Here is a 20,143-nt window from a genome sequence, read left to right as displayed (position 1 = left end):
AATACATGGTTGACAGGAGGATGAGAACAGGGTTTCAGAAATTACAAAAAAGAAACAGGAGAGTTTAGAATCCCTAACTCTCTGGCCTATTATAGATTTAATTATTTCGGAGAAAGAGAGTCCTAACATAGGCAGTCCAACACATCTTTTCAACTCATGCTGTGACACAGCTGGCTAGGTACGGTGAAAGTATATTAATTCACTTAAAAGTCCTCTTCATAATCAAATAAGAGGCTGAAAAGAATGAAAGGGGTGATAACAGGGAATTCGAGCAGTACTGTTTTTCAAAATAATGCAATAAGAGCCCTCTTATCTAATATATCTGCGGCCAATTGGTAAGTGAATAAAGTAAAAGTCAGTAAAAAGGAATCATACAAAGTGATTCACTCATTAGAATTTTTGTTTTAACTTAAAATATACAAATCCGTATATATTCATCAATCTTTTGATGTAGGACCAAGGCCTTCACTTTTAATATGATAGGAATTAAAATGATCTGTTACCAATATTTTTTAGCAACTTGCCTTTACAAGTCTTTCCAAAACATTCAATTGAACTTTCAGAGAAACAATTCTCTTTCCACACTTAAAATTCTTTGGTTTATATAATATTTAACTCAATTACATAATTATAACAGCAAGTACAACTGGTATAAAAAGCTTTGGAAACAAACACAACAGACTCATGGGAAGCATATAACTCAACTGGCAGGAACAGAGCATGCATAAGTTTTATATAATCATTATAGATGTTGAAATTTATCAAAAGCTTGTGCTGCATTTATTAAGATAACCATGAAAAAATTCTTGTTTATTCAATTAATATAGTGCAGTATACTGATAGAATTTATAAAATTAACCATTCTTACTTGATCTGATATTTGTAATACACTGATGGATTTAACTGTATATGTTATTTAGGATTTTCACATACAGTTCATAAGTACAGTGGACCTTTAATTATCTTTCCTTATGCTGTCTTTATTTGGGTAAAGGTCATACTAGCCTTAAAAAAAGTTTGCAAGTTTTCCTCTTTCTTTTTTCATAAAACTTATATAAAACAGTAATTTTCTTCCACAGAAAATTTGGTAGAACTCTCCCATAAAGTCATCTTTGTCCAGCGCTTGTGGGGAGTATGGGTAGAGGTAAGGGTTTTTGATTACCATCAAATTCATTTGTCCTTTATCTTCTTATGCCATTTTATAATTACATATTCTTCAAGAAACCTAGCTCATCTAATTTTTCAAAATACTTTTTTTATATAATAGTCTTTTTAAAAATTACTTTTGTGAAAATTTCTAGGTTGTGATCTCCAGGGAACTTCAGAAAACCTCTAATATTACAGTCTGTACCTCTCTTGGCACTAATCTTCAAGAGTAGTCTCCCTCCATTCTAGCACATAGCCATTAAGATGGAGAGGGTGTTAGGGGAGAGGGAAGGCTTGAAGGCCCATAGACCTGTCTACACTCATTGCAAATTCCCACATCCCCAGCCCTGCCATGCTGTTATCTAGCTGTCAGTAGGCTGCTGTTTTGCCTTATGGTGTCAATGAGGCCAACAATGAGCTACTCAGGTAATTACCAGGGCACAGAATCCTATCTAAAGATTCATATCTAAAATCCAGTCACACCCTATCTACTGTCTACGGTGCCCATTCATTCTGGAGGCAACAAATGTAAGTAAGCATGTATTTGTGCCAGGCTCTGTTTAAAGTACCAAGGAACTCAGTAATGAACAACATATAAAGGAGTTTGCCATTTTGAAGTTACAGTTTAGTGCAGCACTGTCCAATAGAAATATAATGCAAGCCACATGTGTAATTTAAAATTTTCTAGTACCTATATTTTTTTAGAAAAGAAACAGGTGTTTTTAAATTTAATAATGTTATATAGACTGAATTATATCCTCTTCCTCCCACCCTCAAATTTATATGTTGAAATCCTAACCCCTAGCATTTTAGAATGGGACTGCATTTGGAGAGAGGGCCTTTAAAGAAGGCTTCAAATGAGATCATTAAGGTGGGCCCTAACTCCAATATGACTAATGTCTTTATAAAAAGAGGAGTTTGGGACATGGACACATGCAGAGGAAAGATCATGTGAAGATACAGGGAGAAGATAGCAATCTAAAAACCAATGAGACAGAATGGCTAAAATGAACAACTCAGCAAACAACACATGTTGGTGAAGATGCAGAGAAAGGGGAACACTTTTGCAATGTTGGTGGGAATGCAAACTGGTGCAGCCATTCTGGAAAACAGTATGGAGTTTCCTCCAAAAGTTAAAAATAGAACTACCCTACAACCCACAATTACATTGCTAGGTATTTATCCAAAGGATACAAAAATGTTGATTCGAAGGAGCACATGCATCCCATGTTTATAGCAGTGCTATCAACAATAGTCAAATTATGGAAAGAGCCCAAATGTCCATAAACTAATGAATGGATTAAGAAGTGGTATATATATACAATGGAATATTATTCGGTGGTAAAAAAGAATGAAGTCTTGCCATTTGGAATCATGTGGATGGAACTAGAGTGTATTATGCTAAGCAAAATAAGTTAGTCAGAGAAAGACAAATATATGATTTCACTCATAGTGGAATTTAAGAAACAAAACAGATGAATATAGGGGAAAGGAATGAAAAATAAGATAAAAACAGAGAGGGAGGCAAACCATAAGAGACTCTTAAATACAAAGAATGAACTGAGGGTTGCTGGAGGACTATTGGGTTGGGGGAGGGCCTAAATGGGTGATGGGCATTAAAGAGGGCACTTATTGGGATGAGCAAGTGATGAATCGCTAAATTCTGCTCCTGAAACCAATACTACACTATATGTTAACTAACTCGAATCTAAATAAAAAATAATAATAAAAATAAAAAATAAATAAAAACCAATTAGAGAGGCCTCAGAAGAAATCAACTTTGCCAACATCTTGATCTTGGACTTCTAGCCTCCAGAACTGTGAGAAAGTAAATTTCTGTTGTTTAAGCCATCCACTCTGGAGTACTTTGTTACAGAAGTCCTAGCAAATCCATAAAAATAATATATTTTATTTAGTCCAATATATCCAAAATATTACCATCTCAACATGTAGGCAATACAAAAATGAATTAATGAGGTACTTTGCATTCCTTTTTTTTTATACTAAGTTTTCAAAATCTGGGGAGTATTTTATACTTGCAGCACATCTCCATTCAGACTAGCCACATTGTAAGTGCTCAGCAGCCACTTGAGTCTAGGGCAGTGGAAGTCTGGTGTGTCCAGCCCCCTTCCAAACCAGGCTGCCATTTCCCACACTGTGAAACCCAGACATGCTCTTTGCTCAGTGTTTCTGAGTTTGTTTGCTTCTTTGTTTTTCAGTTTGCCAGTCCCACTGACTTCCCTCTGACTTCTGCAGCGATTTAGTGTTGGTATGGTGACAGAGAAAGCAACCCAGGCTCAGTTAATCATCTTGTCAGAAATCAAAAGTCTCCCCAGAGGACTGGAAGGTTTTTGAAACCTCACTGTTCTTGGCTAGTTAGTATTCAAATAAGAGCACTGTAATGACTCAGTCATCTCCCTGTTCAGCCTTATGCAAGTTTTTCCTCTGTTGATAGTTGGAGTTTCCCAAAACTTCAAAAAACAGAGAAATTGAGTGGGACATTCAAAGATTCTAAATGTGCACTGAGAGCCATGAAAAGAAATAATAGCATAGAACTCCTCTACTCCCAGAGTCCCAATAGCAAAAACCCACTTCTGTGAAAGACCATCCTGAGATACAGACAAATAAAATAATTCTTGACCAAAGACAGTTTTATTCCCATCTATTAAAAGGAAGAGTCACTTAGTGCTAAATTTCAAACATTCCCTTCCCCTTCATGTTGAACACTGGAGCTTGCACTTTCATCTACACTTCTGAAGTTCTGATTTGCTAACATCCTAATGAAAATTTATAGTAGTTTTTAAAGTATATGTAATCCAGATATCAGCTGGCACTGACCTATTTCTTAATATCTAGATAAAGATAGATTTAAGTCTCCATGGTACGGATTGTAGAAAAATGCAGTGGGATCCTTGGGATATCTGCCCATTTTAGGAGTTGGGGAGGGTGACTCTTTGGAACGGCTGCCTCTGCTTCTCTACCTCTGCTAAGTGAATATTGAAATCAGGGGTCCTCTCATCATCCGCTCCCATCCAGCTCAATGGTGCTCTGCCTTAGGTATTCTTGTCCTTAATTTCTACCCAGTGCACCCTCCAATCAATATATTTTGAGTGAATAGAAAATATTACTGGAGGGGCACCTCAGTGGTTCAGTGGGTTGAGAATCCAACCGGCTCACATCATGATCTTGCAGTACGTGGGTTTGAGCCCCACATCCGGCTCAGTGCTGTCAGCACAGAGCCCACTTCAGATTCTCTGCCCCCCTCTCTCTGCCCCTCCCCCACTTGGGATCTCTCTCAAAAATAAATAAACTTTTTTTTAAATAAATAAATAAATCCCTATTTGTTTCTAAGGCACACTACTTAAGTTATCACAAGTTTGCCGTGGCTCCTGCAGACCCCCATACCCTATCCTATGGTCTCACCTTTGCTTCAAGTAGCTTATCAAGGTATCTTTTCTCTTCTAAACATATCTGTAACTCTGTGTTGAGAGGTCTCTATTGGATCAATTTCACAATGTGAATACATCTGTTCTGTTAAGGAATATCTTTTTTTCTCTTTCTTTCATCTTTCCACCCATCCTGTACTCTTTCCATCCAATACTTCTCCATTTAGTGTCCTATATTCAGTCTTTGCCAGTATCCCAGTTTAAAAATCAAACTATGATATAAACTTCTATGTTTCATTTTCATACTTCCTTGTTTGTACACTTTCTAGCTAATAGTCAAATGTTAGCTGATACTGCGTTAAGTGCTTTCTTTTTCACTGGGGTATCTGCGTTCTAGTAGAAGAACTAAGACCTTGCCACACTGACCAAAACAAGTAAAAATGGGGTATCCTAATCTTGAGCACAAAGCAATTATCTAAAAACAAAAGTACTCCCTTTGCCTTCTTGCCTTTGGTGGCCAACATTGGGCATAGATGTTTGGTCTTTTTTCTTTCTTTCTTTCTTTCTTTCTTTCTTTCTTTCTTTCTTTCTTTCTTTCTTTCTCTCTCTCTCTCTCTCTCTCTCTCTCTCTCTCTTTCTTTCAGAGAGAGAGAACACACACACAAATGGGGGAGAGGGGCAGAGGGAGAGAGAGAATCTCAAATAGGCTCCACACTCAGCCTAGAGCCAATCCCACAACCATGGGATCATGACCTGAATTGAAATCAAGAGTCAGATGCTCAATCAACTGAGCCACCCTCAGGTGTCCCGAAGGTTAGTCTTCTTATAAAAAGGAAATATGATTTCAAAGAGTATGAAATTAAAAGAAAAACTGAACATGTGGTGTAACTTGTTTCCATCCTTAGAATCTCAGCATCTTAACCAAAGGGCTCCTTGGTTAGATGTACAGCCCAACTGTCTCATAATCAAGGACACTGGTCCTTCTTCAAGAGAAGGTCTGGGGGAAAGGCTCTGCATGAGGCATCAGAGTGTGTGAGTTACCTTACCCCCTTGGAAATGGGGCCTGCTCTCCATAATACCCCCTCCACAGCAGGCAGTTTTATCCCCTTCCTCCAAACTTACCCAGTTCAGTAGCTCTTCAACATCTCCCTTGCAGCACTTACCCTTTCTACCTTCTGTTACAGTTATTTACCTTTACACCTTTTTTTCCCTATTAGAAATGAATCTCCTGAGGGCCTTGGTACTTACTTTTCCCTCAGATAAATGTATTTCTGATCAAATGTAATCTTGTCAGAGAACCCTTCCTTGACCAGCCTCTGTAAAAATAATACATTCCCCATCACATCTCTCTCCATTCTCTTCTTCATTTTTATTCAGAGCTCTTATCACTACTTGACATGTGATATATTTTTTGTCCGTCTCCCCAGTACATACCCAGGAATACAACTTACTGAGAAAAAGAAATTTTATTGTGTACCCAACTCTGTTTCTAGCTTGTAAAATAGAGCCCTGGCATACAGGAAGCACTGAATAAATATTCATTAAATGGATTAAAAATCAATCATAATATCTATCTACATATCTATCTATATGCCCTCCACAGTACTTAGTACAAGGCCTAGCATTTCTTGAGAACCTAGTAATTACCCTTGAAGGTAGGAAAGGGCAAAAGGGTGGTAGGGAATAAAAGAGAAGAGAAGAAAGATGTGTGAAAGGAAGGAGAAGGGAAGGAGTAAAGAAGGAAGGAAGAAGAAAGGACTAAATGGCCAAATGAATTCATAAATGAACAGGTTCTATTTAAGCAACATGTCACTTTGGGAAATTATGGGAAAGACTACAAATGTCATTAAAACCAACTGGTACAAGGAAGAAGGCTTAGATAGTGGCTCATTTCCTTGGTAGAGCCATTTACTGCAGAATGTCAGGATGCAAGGGAAATTACTGTAGGAGAATGCTATCCTACAGTCTGGCCAAGTGAAATATTAGATGGATTTAGGCATTAACACTGCTTGGCCAAAAGCCACAGAGCTAACTGTTACTTGTTTGAGTCTCTTAAGACTACACCATTAAAACTTGAATTTTTAACATAACGAATAAACATCTGTGAGCCCCTTAATTAGAGGATAGTCTAGAAAATTAAGAAAATTACTTTTTAAAAAAGAGAAATTAAGACATGGAATCAGTCCAGGAAATTATTCAACTGCCTCTGTATAGGATCAATTCATATTTTCTCCCTGCCTCTTTAAATGCCTTTTGGCCATAAAGCCTCTCCTCTTCAGCCCCATTTGACTCTTATCAGCCTAGCCATGCTGACCAGCCTTCATGTTCTAGCTATTCAACCATTAGGCACATATAAAGATGGCACATATAAAGATCATATTCTCTAATGATCAATAAAAGGGCACCAAGGTGCCAATGAGATAGTAGAGTACAGTGATTAAGAGTTTAGCATCTGAAGTCAAATTTCCAGATTCAGATCCTGGATCTGTCTTTTAATTGATGTGACTTTGGGCAAGCTATTTAACCTCTTAATTCTCAGTTTTTATCAGTAAAATATGTGATAATAATGCCTATTTCATAGTGTTACAACAAATATGGTATATGCAAAAAATATGGTATATTGTCTATAGTGTTGTAATGTTATATTTAGTCTAGTTCCCAGCAAATAAGTGTTTAATGAATGTTAGTTCTTTTCTGTCTTGTTTGTATTTGTCCTTTTTTTTTTCCTTTGATAGGATGAAATTTCTTAAAATGAGAAACCATGTCTTCCTTCTCCTTGATAATGATTCATTCTAACAATAAAGTGTTCTAAAATGAAAAGTATGTACTCACTTTAGGGGATTCCATTCATCCCCAGTCGTTAATCTCTACTTATATTTTCCTAAAGATAGCATGCAGTTGTGAAGCTGTTAGAGCGCATAGATTTGCAGGTGGTTTAGTATGCACCTGCATGTTATTTTCAGGTAAAAATCTGATCTCTATCATCTCTTTCTCTATTTCTCTCTTTCTCTCAATCTTGCTGTCATTTTCCACTTTATTCCTCTACTCCAAAAAGTTACATTGGGGGGCGCCTGGGTGGCGCAGTCGGTTAAGCGTCCGACTTCAGCCAGGTCACGATCTCGCGGTCCGTGGGTTCGAGCCCCGCGTCAGGCTCTGGGCTGATGGCTCAGAGCCTGGAGCCTGTTTCCCATTCTGTGTCTCCCTCTCTCTCTGCCCCTCCCCCGTTCATGCTCTGTCTCTCTCTGTCCCAAAAAATAAATAAACGTTGAAAAAAAAATTAAAAAAAAAAAGTTACATTGGATATTTGCAACCAAATTCTTCCCAAAGTTTGTTTTATACTCAAATGAAACTCAAATCACATTCTCTCATAAAACACAATTGCCTAATTGATGAAAGATAATGTAATTTCCCAGGGCTCTGGTCTTTTCACTCCTCCACTTTCCTGCAGAGTAAAAATGCTGTTCCTCTTATAAGCAGTAATAGGGGAAAACAGCATGGCAGATACCCTGCTCTAGAATACTGAAGCCAAAAAGTGAGACAACAGTGCTGACATCCTTGACCCTGGTGTACAGTTCTGACTGAACTTAGGTCAAAGATTCTTCCTTGCCCTTGTTAAAATGTAAGAAACCATTCTATTAGCTCCACCAACTTCAGTACATTTATTTGTCCTGCTTCCATTCTCCATATTCATTTGGGAATCACACTGCTGTAGCAAGAAATAATCTCCCATCCATCATGATGCCCATTTGCACTATCACAATCCAGGGACTTCCCATAGAAAGAGAATCAAGAAAGGTTAACAAAGGAGAAGAAAAGCTAATGGAAGTCTACACATGTCAAAAAAAAAAAAAAAAAAAAAAGGCTTCCACGTCATAGTTTGACAAACACAATGCATTAGAAAATTATAAACTTGAGGATTCAGAAAAATAAAGGCACAGTTACTTTCTAAAGAACAGAGTCACATTTGTAAATTGCTGAGATAATTCCAGTTTCAATGATTTCCTGTGGAGAAAATAAATCTGGGTTTATCAAGCTGAAATGCTCCCTACATCTTCCATATTTAAAAACTTGGATTTACTTGAAATTTTAAGTTAACCATCTGCCAAAAGTCTAAGCCTGTTTTCTTACATAATCAAAACCTGGGTTTCAGCTGGTATTAATAATACATCTGTATTATCCATAATTGCTTCAAGCTTCATTTTGGCATGATTAAGGGTAATCATAATCCTTTGAAAAGTCCATAGTTTATTCTGTTTAAAGCTACTGTTAGAGTTAATGCATTTTCATGTTTCTACCTTCAGTTCAATTAATCTGAAATCAAATATGCATTTCCTTTGATTACATCAACTTTTATCTTTCATTCCATATACCAAAGTAATAAGTCTGAGAGTCTAGCAGATAGGAATAGATTTATGTGTTTTGGTTAACAAATCCTATAAAAATCCCTAAAATATGCACAATAGTATCACATTTATGCAAAAGTCATATGTAAGTAGCTTCAGCCATCTGGGTAGAAGCTAAGAACCCACAAGTAATTGAAGGTCAAAGTCTCTAGTACAAAAAGGAGAGGTTGCCTGTTGCTGCTGTAGTAGCCCAGTGGTGTTCTATTTCTTCTTCACTGCCATCTAGCCACAGGCGCAACCAGCCAAAATCAGACATGCTCTGCCAAGGGTGGAAGGGGTGGGGGGACACCAGTACCCCTCAGAGATATTCTGCTTTCAGGTACCTTCTCACACTACTAGTCTGGAATATTTGGCTATTGTTCTGCCACTCATGACTTCCTTGGAAATGATGACAATTCCTCAACAAAACTTCATTTCTACCTAAAAGTAGAACTCTTGGCTCTACTAATTTCTTATTGTAATTTCAAGACACCTCTCCCAAGCCTTCAGGAGAAGGAAGAGGCCAAAGAATGAAGATTTTAGGGTTATTGCCTACACACCATAAACTCCTACCAAAATGCCAATTAATGACTCCAATCCCCCCTCCTCCCCAGCACTCAGCTTTCTTATTTGAAGGACTGTAGTCCATTCCATCTACTCTAGGTCTTACTTCCAAACCCAAAGCATCTGTCATATTCTCCAAATCAACCAAGCTTCCACCAAGAGGGAAATACCTCTGGTTCCTGCAATCAGCATCCCTCTACTTCTATCCTACAACCACTCCTCTCAACGTCCCAGCCTCCCAAAGAGAATATACAGATTACCTGAGGCCACTGAGGCAAACAGCCTCAGGGATTTTTTTTCTTTTTTCTTCTTTCTTTTTTAATTAATTAATATTTTCCCCAACTCCATGTCTCCCCATTCACAATACAGGCAAAGGGCCTGGGCTGTGGTGTATATGGGTAGATTTACTCTGCCTCCTTTTTCTGTACCATCAGTAGAAGAACACAGTCTGTGGTAGGCACTCTCAGGTTTTGAATGGGCCAACTCTTCTCCTAGATCTCATCTCTAAAACCAGTACTTTGCCAAGTGACTCCAGCACACTCTGTTACCCTGCTTATACTGAACCATGTATATCCTAGAACACAGATCTTGTGGTGGATCTGCGTACAGGGCAATGCCCCTCCCATAGCATTAATAAGATACTAACATCTGCAACGACTATGCCTAAAACAGGTTTAGGGGCCCTGCTAATAACGAAGCAGAGCGGATGATTCAGGGTCCCTCATTTCACAGCTAAAGACTCAAGTCACAACAGGCTTTCTATGGTTGCCCTTCTACTATGTAGGCCCAGACCAAACACAAAACTCTGACACAACTGGCATCAAGTAATTATTAATAAAAAGATGCATCCAAAATGGAATTCTACTGAGGATGAAAATTCAGAATTTTAGAGTTTACACCAAACCTCAATCATATATTATCCAAAGGGAGAGCTCCCCTTTCTATACCAATTTGACCAATAATGATTTAATTGCCTATAGAATACAATACTCTGAAGTGCAGTAAAGGATACCTTTGGAAATTCATTATAAAACAACCTGTATGGGGGCGCATGGGTGGCTCAGTCAGTTAAACGTCTGACTTCAGCTCAGGTCATGCATGATCTCATGGTTTGTGGGTTTGAGCCCCGTGTCGGACTCTGTGCTGACAGCTCAGAGCGTAGAGCCTACTTTGGATTCTGTGTCTCCCTCTCTCTTTCTGCCCCTCCCCTGCTTACACTCTGTCTGTCTTTCTCTCAAAAATAATAAACATTAAAAAAAATTTAAAACAACCTGTATGAAGGCATTTATAGCTAGAGAATTGAAATGTGTTAGGTTTTCAGAGAAAAGTGTAGATGTGCTTTAGGAATAGAGGTAATTTACAAAAAGTCCTAAGTTTAACATTACTTTACTCCCTTTACCCATTTCTTACTGTCTCAGGAGAAGAGAATAATTCATTTTTCCTTGACTTTTTATATTCATTTCATGTTTCATAATTTTTTATAGGTACTCTTTAAGATAAATTCTCAAAAACAAACATATCTCATTCTAAATCTCTTATTTGCTTTTCCCCATTATCCATCCTTCTTCCTGCTGCTTATTCTGGGGGTCAAATTTTAGCGTTCTAAACTTTTTCCTTAATGGATATTTCAATCTCTGTTTCAGCTAGCTTGCCCTAACCAACTATTTGCCACTAACTTCAAATGAATAAATTACCTTACAACCATCCTATTTTAAGTCATATGACTCTTTTCAAAATAAATTATTGAAGATAAATTATTATCCCTAAAGAACTTGAGAGCAAGAATCCACTGAAGTAATATGAGTGAGGTTTTATAAATTTTTAACTGTTTCAGAACCGGTGAGATTCATTTGATTAAAACAAAGTATAGATGAATTCAAAGGAAAGATGGAGCATTCCCTGCTTAAGAGCACTTTTATATTGCTATAACGAATTTTAAAGGTCTGAGATAATTACAAGTTTTTGCTTTTCTTTGATAATATATGCATAAGTTGTTTTTATGAGATGCTTTAGACCTTTAGCAGTGAAAATCGCCTACCTACCCAGCGAGCTGTAACCATGATACATTATCTGAGGGAAAACTCTGAAACAATTTTAGGAGACAACAAATATCAGAGGCCTGAAAGTGTACTGGAGAAATGTGTATGGAATGAAAAGGGAGAGAGCTGCTAGGGCTAAAATAAAGAAGTTTGGCTATGTGACCAAAGCAGGTTTGGGGGGCGAAGGGGGCGGAGTGTGGAGAAAGAATTGAGAGACCCAAGCAACCAACCAGAAAGCCATTGAATATATCTTCCAAACTCAGTCAGCCTCCACTGCCCCAGCTTCCTTTATCTGCCACCTTCTTCCTAACTTTCTCCAACTGAGGTCTCTGAGAAAAGACAGAAAATAAGGCAAGGGGCAAGAATCAATCTCGGTATCCAAAGACACTAAGAGAAGGAACAAGAATAATAAGTTTACCAATCCGTTCCCCCAAAGAAGATTATAGAAACTAAGCACCAACTCCAGCTTCTGAAAGAAGATAGGAGGGAAGGAATGGTTGGAGGTAAGCAGAATTCCAGAAGGAAAAACGATATTCACTAGGAACGAGATATTACATATTCAGAGTTTCTTTTATTCCAACTGTCACCCACAAAGTTACAAGAGTCAAATTACTTCCACAGTCTGATCTTTGAATAATTGAAATACTTTACTATCGCCCCCCTGGCAAAATGAAATAGAGAGGAGAGTGTGTACACATTAGGTTGTATGACATGTTTGTAACTGATCAACAGCCAGCATTGAAAATTTTTATTGCAGAGAAGTCAGACCTAAAGATAATTTTTCCATTTTCACTTTTTAAAATTCCATTGTGCTCCTCAGAGAATTAGATAAAAAACGTTGTGTGCCTTCTTTTTTTTTTTTTTTTTTTCCTTCTCTTTGAAAGGCTGGTAACAGACTTCTCCATCTCTTCCAAAGTTATCTCAAATAGCCCAGCGCCCTCTATTGGCCTTCCTGCCACAATGCTTCTCTATGGCCTCTGCAGCTACCTGGGTTGTTTTTAAAACATTCTGCAGCTGCAGCTCTGCAGACAAATTAGTGGCTTAAGAAAAGTGCGATATAACAGGGCGCCTGGATGGTTCAGTGGGTTGAGCATCCAACTTGGGCTCAGGTCATGATCTCACCATTGGTGGGTTGGAGCCCCACGTCAGGCTTTGCGCTGACAGATCAGAGCCTTCCTCAGATTCTCTGCCTGCCTCTCCCCTGCTCAAGCGTGCTCTCCGTCTCTCTCGCAAAAATAAACAAACATTAAACAAACTTTTTTATTTTTTAATGTTTATTTTTGAGAGAGAGAGAGCACGAGCGAGTGCAGGAGTGGGGGAGGGGCAGAGAGCGAGGGAAACACAGAATTGGAAGCAGGCTCCAGGCTCTGAGCTGTCAGCACAGAGCACAAAGCAGGGTTCAAACCCACGAACTGCCAGATCATGACATCAGCCAAAGTGAGACACTTAGCCAACTGAGCCACCCAGGCTCCCCTTAAAACAAATGTTTTTAATTAAAAAAAAGAAAAGTGCTTTATGGATTGAACTTGAATCATTTGACAAAACAAAGGAGAAATAGGTATAATGGACTCTAAAATCAACCATTAAAATTATTTATAGTAGGGTAAATGATTATGTCATTGCCCTCTTTTTAAAAAATATTCAATTCAATTCTTTTAAAAAACATCTTTGTTTCATGGCTGAATTACCATTAATTGTGGATATACATGACTGGCTTCAGAAGCAGACAATGAACTGGATCAAATCTAATCAAAATGACCCAACAAACTGAAGAGTGATGAAAGCCCATCATGCTAGCCCATAATGGACCTAATCTTCCCCAGACTTACATCCTCTTAGTCTGAGCTGTGAATGGGCTAAGGGAGTCAGATGATATGAGGAAAAGAAGCTCCTTGAGAAGGACAAGTTGAGCACTTCCAGAAAGCAACTGATCCAAAATTCTTGGGAACCATTTCTTGACAGAATCTTTAACCCTACAATCTTTGATACAACGATCTTTTAAAGGATATTATAGGGTTACCTTTGATGGTTTTTTTTTCCAATAGGAGAGTTTGTCGTCCAGACAAAGGCTAATTTTACCCTCATATGTGAAAAAATCAGAACTTCCAAATTAGCTACCAAAAACTAGCAAATAATTCAAGACTAATTTCAATCTGGGACCTATGAAGTCTCCATGTAAAAAGAGAAAAGACATCACCACAGTCCCCTGATCTATCCTGACTGATCTGTTCCTTGGGCTAGAGGCCTCATAAGTAACATTTCCTTGAAACACAAGATATCAGGAAACGGTTTCTCTTACCACTAAAATAGTGAATTATGGTTCTGCCTCAGCAGTGTTGAATCATTTATATGCCAGGCGTTGAACAGGGGTTGGAGGAACAGAAATAAAATACAATCTCTACCCACAAGGATTTCAATCAAGTAGGATTCAAAGACAAGTGAACATAATTAGAATACAACACTGTAAACTCAATAATAAAAATATGCACAACACAGGAGCAAAGAAGAGAGGGTTCTAGCAAGATCCATGATTTCAAAGTCAAAGTTTGTTTTGCACCCCCAAATTCATCACTTTAATTCAGTGAGGATTTAGAAACCAACTGGATCCTTGTCATACATTTCTGATACACCATTGCAAAGGAAAAAGCTGAGAATAAATAGGTTAGCCAAAATAAGATTTACTCATAACCAGAGAAGCATTAAACATAAATAGCAAGTTACTCAAAACACAGAAGAGGGAGTTTCAAGGACAGAATTGTAGGCTATGTCAGATAGGGATTAAGTCGAGGAAAATTCAAACTGAAAGAACAGATTGCTAGATTTGGAAGTAAAGAGGTCACTGTTGAGTTTAAGACAAACCACTTCAGTAGAGTGATGAATACAAGAAGCCAAGCTGAAAAAGATGTGTTTAAATGGGACATACAGCAGTCACAGATAGTATTGTAGGTGCAGTTACCTTAAGGGAATGCCATGGGAGACAGCACAGGGGAACATTTTCTTCAGGGACAAGAGCCCTTCCTGTTGGGGAGAGGTTGAGAGCATGGGCTCCCCACTCAGAAAGATCTGGGTTCAAATTCCAGCTATGCCATTTAAAGTAATTTCACTCCAAGCCTGTATAAAATTAGGTAATCACAGTACTTACCTCATAGGAAAAGTACCTAGGAGAGGATAAATAGCTGGAAAGAAATCAGAGAAATCACCATATTTCTTCAGTTCTAAAACTCATATTTTAACATTTCTGAAATCGGGATGCATTATAGTTTAATTATCAGCATTTTCCCTTCTTAGCAGCACACAAAATAATGACTCATTTAGCAATCAATGGCATCTTAGTATTTAATGAGAGAGTTAGTCTCTAACCCTGGAGCAGTTGGGTAACTAGCCTAGCTTTATGCAAATTGGCTTATGAAGAATTGTTAAAGTGAACGTTTTGGTTAAACTCACAAGGGCTTAAAAAGTTTTCTGTGTCCTTGCTATTCCTAATACAGTCCACAAACAACAACATCAGCATCACCTGGGACCTTGTTAGAAATGCAGAATCTCAGGCCTTACCCCAGATCTATCAAATAAAAACTCTCATCTTAACAAGGCCCCTAGGCAATTTGTGTGTATAGTCAAGTTTGAAAAGCACTGTGCCCGCTTTTTTGTTTAGGTATGTTTTTAAATTGAAGATATTGACGTCACTGGAATTTGATTCACTTCCTTAACTACTCACCAAAATTTTATTTTTTCATTAAAAATATAATGGCAAAATGGGATTAAGTTGATGCTTTAAAATCTTTCAACATTTATGATGTATCTGGGGATTAATATAACTACATGGAAATCAAAATCTCTGGAAATCACATAACATTTATACCAAAGTTGGGGAGATGGAGAATAAAGTGTTAATTAAAACTTTTTTTTTTCTTCTGTGGCATTGCTGAATTTGGTTTTTATATGATGTTCCAGAATGATACATTTGTTGCTGGCCAAGGGAATACCACCCAGATTGAACACTTATGCACAAGGACTGAACATTTAAGGACTCCAGTTAACCTGGTCTGACCAACCCAAGCAAACAATAAGCTGCCAAATGTTTGATTGAATATCATACAATTAGAAATAGTGAACTGTTATGAAATTTGTTGTGTGGTGACGTCTACTGTAGAAAATATAAATCATTAATATGGTCTTTTGGAACGCCCTGATTAAGAATAATAGTACAATCATGACTAGAGGTAGTACAACTTTGATTATTCTATTATCCTCTGTGGTGGATTTAATCAAAAGGGAATGTAAAAAAAGAAAGTATAGCCCTGAAATGGAATAGTTAATCCTTCATATAAAGAGTCTGGATTGGCTGCCAGAATGCAAATAGCTGGAGTGATGAATGTGAAAAGATCAGCAGTCCAGAAAAACCCCTGGACACTGTTACTGTATAGTGCAAATAAATTAGGTTTTCTATAATTAATGTAGGCAGGAGGAATTAGATTCAAGACTTTTTTTTATTAATCTTCTTGGTTATATTACATTGGATAGGCACATGTGCTCTCTCCATACCCCCAGGAATCTGATGTCCATCCCCAGCTTCTTGCTACAGGGGCCCTTTGCCAGCTGGTCAAGACCTAGCCAAGCCCACTCAGGCTCTCTCTCACATAAGGCCCATCTCTGCTCCATGGAAAACACTCACACTCACTCTTTTCCCCAAAAACAAAGGGATACAGGTTAACCGCTACACAGTAACCTTTCTGTTGCCCCCACCAGCAAAGCAGTCTATTCTTTGGATTCCCTGGACAGAAATCACATCCCTGTTTCCTATAACTGGCAGCATCAGTGGACACATAGTAAGCTCTCCAAGTAGTACTGTGAAAGCTCTATCTTGGCTTGGGTTTCCCCTGAAACAAACACTGAGAAAAAGATTCAAGGTCAAGTGGTTTATTTTGGAGATTAGCTCAGACAACGCTGGTGGAGGAATGGGCAACCTAGGTATGTTTGGCACTGTGATGCACTGTCCAGTTTCCCTCAAGAAGAAAGTCTTCAAGTGTTACTAAAAGAGCCTCAGCCATCGGCCTTCTTTGGAGATTGCCTTGTCTGAAGAAGATTGCCTCTCCCAAGGTCAGGCTTCCTCCTAAGCACAACTCATACCCAGTGACTAATCAATGTAGTGTTTAAAATGCCCAACCCACTCCCCCAACTCGGGACAACTCTGAAGAGCATTCTAACTGCAGAGCTCCCCAAGGGGTCAGTGGAGGCTCTGTTTGGACTGCATTATGGTCCAACTTCTCCCTCTATTACTCTGCTTCTTTCCCCTCCTTTGCACAGGTATTGATCCCAAAAGAACTCTTGATAAACATCCTGCAGGCTAATGCACCCAATCCGCAACTACAGGAAAGGAAAGGAAGCCAATATACGGTATGTTATCAAGTAATTTTCCACTATGGGCAACAGGAGTTCAATCACACCAGAAAACTTTGAGAAACAATGTGGAACATGTGCCTTACAAGTATCCCACCTGAGGAATAAAGGAGCTGGGGTATTCACTGGGTGAGGACATAATTCTTCTACAACTGGCCTATCCCATGCACAGCAGAGCAGGCTGCAGTTGCAAGAAGCAACCCTTAGGCGGAGTCATGGGGCTAGTGCTTGGTTAGTGGACTGGAGCGCACGGAAATGAGAGGTGCCAGTGGGATATGGGTGGTCTCTGACAGGGTCCACTTCTAGCCTCCTGCCCCAGCTTATGCCTGAGTGGAGTCATCTTCCCAGACTAATGATGCTATGGAAAGAAAAAACAGATATGGAAGAGTACTAGAAATACCTACCACAATCAGAAAGGGGTTGGGGCTTGGAACACAAAAAGTGACCATAATCAAACATTTATTGAGTAAATATCTGCCAGACATTATATTTGGCTATTCTCACTCACAAACTCATTTAATATTCACAGTAATTCAATGAGGTGTTTTTATTTAACATACCAGGAACTGAAGTTCAGAGGAGGGAAATTTCCCCAAGTTAGAAGCTTAATCCCAATCAGACACAAAATTCCACATTCTTAACCATACTATACTATCCTACCTCTCTAGGAGCAAGAAATAGATTTCTCAAAAAGGGAATATTGTTGATGAGTCTGGAAGGCAAAGGGGAATTATTCACAAAGCTAAATATCTTTCACTTTTGTGAAAAGTGAAGAAACAGCACATCCCCTTTTCCCCTTGCAAGCAGCCAGCATGGGGCAGGGGGGAGGTAAAGGGAGGAAAATGTAATACCATAACAAGAATTTAATGGTAAAGGTGAAATTTCTTCATGTTTTAAACTGTCAGCATTTTGATTTATTCCAACTGCTAACATTAGGCATTCCAATTGCTGAATTAAGATTGTGTTTGCAACTTAAACGACTATGGCAATGTTATTACCTGAGAGTGACCAGAAGAGTCCTGGGTTGGCTGGAGTTTTCATCCAGGGATAGGTGCAAGTTACTAGGAGATGGGAGACAAAAACAAAGTTGTGTCTCAATCATAGGCTACATCCCACACATCATGCTAGTTCAAATTAACACTTATTACCAAGTATCTTACAAAATTCATATTGACAGTCTTCCCAACTTCTAAGAACTATAGAAATAATTGCTACTACAATAACTATATTAGGTCCCTGGGCTTCATTTCCAAATCTCACTTTCTTTTTTATGAGCTGCCACTTGTCTAAATGGATAGTGCTCTCAACCACTAACTTCGAGATATAGAGAATGACACAAGAGGAAGTGGCAGAAGACCAAATCAGCTTACAGACTGAATACAGCAAGCCAAGTCAAAGGAAGATTTTCTCTCCCTTGGCCAGAGTCTCCAGACTTTAGGAGGCATCTGAGGTACCACAAGGCTCCACGAGAAAATCTGTTCCTTTCTTTTTCCTCAGGCATGAGACTAGGAAAATTCTCAAATGCTCTCTTATGATAAATGGTCAATTGTTAGGGCATTTTACCAGGATTGGGATTTCAGGCTCAAAAAAAAGTGAGAAAAAAATTTCCACTCAGAACCACAAAACCAGTGGGGAAAGTGGGCATGTTGGATGACAATGAAGCTGGTAAGAACAGGAAGAGGAAAAGATACATCAAAAATCAAAAGAACAGAAGTAAGAAGTAGCAAGTTATTTTCAGGGTTTTAAGTGGAAGGAGAGAAAATAAGATAGGTATAGAGGCAAAGATTTTTTAATAAGAAATAGACTAACTTTTGAATATAATCTGGGAAGATTCTGAATGCTTCTCCTCATTTCCTTTTGGATCCTATTTAACTAAGAGGTCATAGTTCACAGTTTATCAGCTGTTCTTTTTCCATTTAAAATAATCCACTAGGAAATGTTAGACCAAGACTGTTAACAGTGTCCAAACAAATAATATCTCAGAAACTAATCACCCTGGGGGGAAGGGGAGAATGATCTCAACTCCACTATGGGAAATTGCTAATCTTATGGCCCCAATAATTACTTTGTAAATCATAGAGTAGTTCTTTGTTATGGTGCAGGGTAAAACTTCACCATTTATCTCCATTGAAATCTGGGACATCTGGCTACTCTAACCTTGTCTAGTAGACAGAGCATAAATTGCAGGCCAGGGTGCTGTGAGCAGTAAAAGGTAAAAAGTTATGAAAATTTGTGTCCTTCCAAACAAAACCAAGTGATGACTTCTATATATATGTTTTATTTTTATATCATCTTCCAGCCACCTGTCCATCACAGTTTGAATTTAGGGAAAGACAAGTTTGACACATCTGGTCACTTTTATATAAAAAAGCTTATAACTAAAGCTCATGTTTAAAATGGCACTCAAAAAAAAGGGACAAAAACTTCAATAAAAAATATTATTATCAAAAGACTGTTTTATTATTAGAAGTTTTTAGGAAGTTGGTCCTTGGTCCAGATGATGTTTTTCTGAATCCTATGACTATTGGCCTATGCATAAACAGATCAGAAGTAGATGATTGGAGGGAGTAGTAATAGGTAAAATTATTTTGCATTTTAAGTTGTCAGAGGAGAAAAAATATATGAATATAGAGTGGGAGCAAATTGCCGAATTGGATATATTGAGTGATTACTCTTTTTAATAAGTTCTAAAAACTATATATATATATATATATATATATATATATATATATATACTTCACATACATACAGAGGAAGAGAGAGAGAGAACTGATAATGGCCTAGAAGATTATTTGTTTAACTCTAAAAAAAGATAATCCCTACTGTATATACTTCTGTATGCTTGTTTTTCTGGATTTTTTTTAATAAGCTGTCTTTTTTTAAAGCAATGAAAATGCTTTTTAAAAAAGATTTTATTTTTAAGCAATCTTTACACCCAACACGGGGATTGAACTCACAACTCTGAGATCAAGAGTTGTACATTCTACTGACTGAGCCAGCCAGGCACCCCTAAAGTACTTTTAAAGTACTCCTCCTAAGCCTCCCAGCATGTAATCTTCAATAATTATCTCTCCAATGGTAAAAACAGGACATACACGAAGTTTGTAAGGAAAATTAGACAATATATTTAAAGAATCTAACACCAAATTTAGCTAGCAGATGCTACATGATCAAAGGCTACTAATTTCGGGAGCCTGGCTAGTTCAGTCGGTTAAGCGGCCAACTTCAG

The 20,143-nt window shown here is 38.1% G+C and overlaps 1 non-coding gene across 1 annotated transcript; it reads right to left on the bottom strand.

The window, feature by feature from the left end:
- Window positions 1–9,822: 9,822 nt before the first annotated feature.
- On the bottom strand, window positions 9,823–9,948 carry LOC113602109 (small nucleolar RNA SNORA51). The gene has a single exon (XR_003423485.2). It is a non-coding gene; the product is annotated as a small nucleolar RNA SNORA51 (small nucleolar RNA).
- Between the last annotated feature and the right edge of the window lie 10,195 nt (window positions 9,949–20,143).

The sequence above is a fragment of the Acinonyx jubatus genome, chromosome B3, assembly GCF_027475565.1.
Source record: "Acinonyx jubatus isolate Ajub_Pintada_27869175 chromosome B3, VMU_Ajub_asm_v1.0, whole genome shotgun sequence".
NCBI classification, from domain to species: domain Eukaryota; kingdom Metazoa; phylum Chordata; class Mammalia; order Carnivora; family Felidae; genus Acinonyx; species Acinonyx jubatus.
The sequence above is the reverse complement of the archived record's forward strand: the minus strand, read 5'-3'. Positions and strand labels throughout refer to the sequence as shown.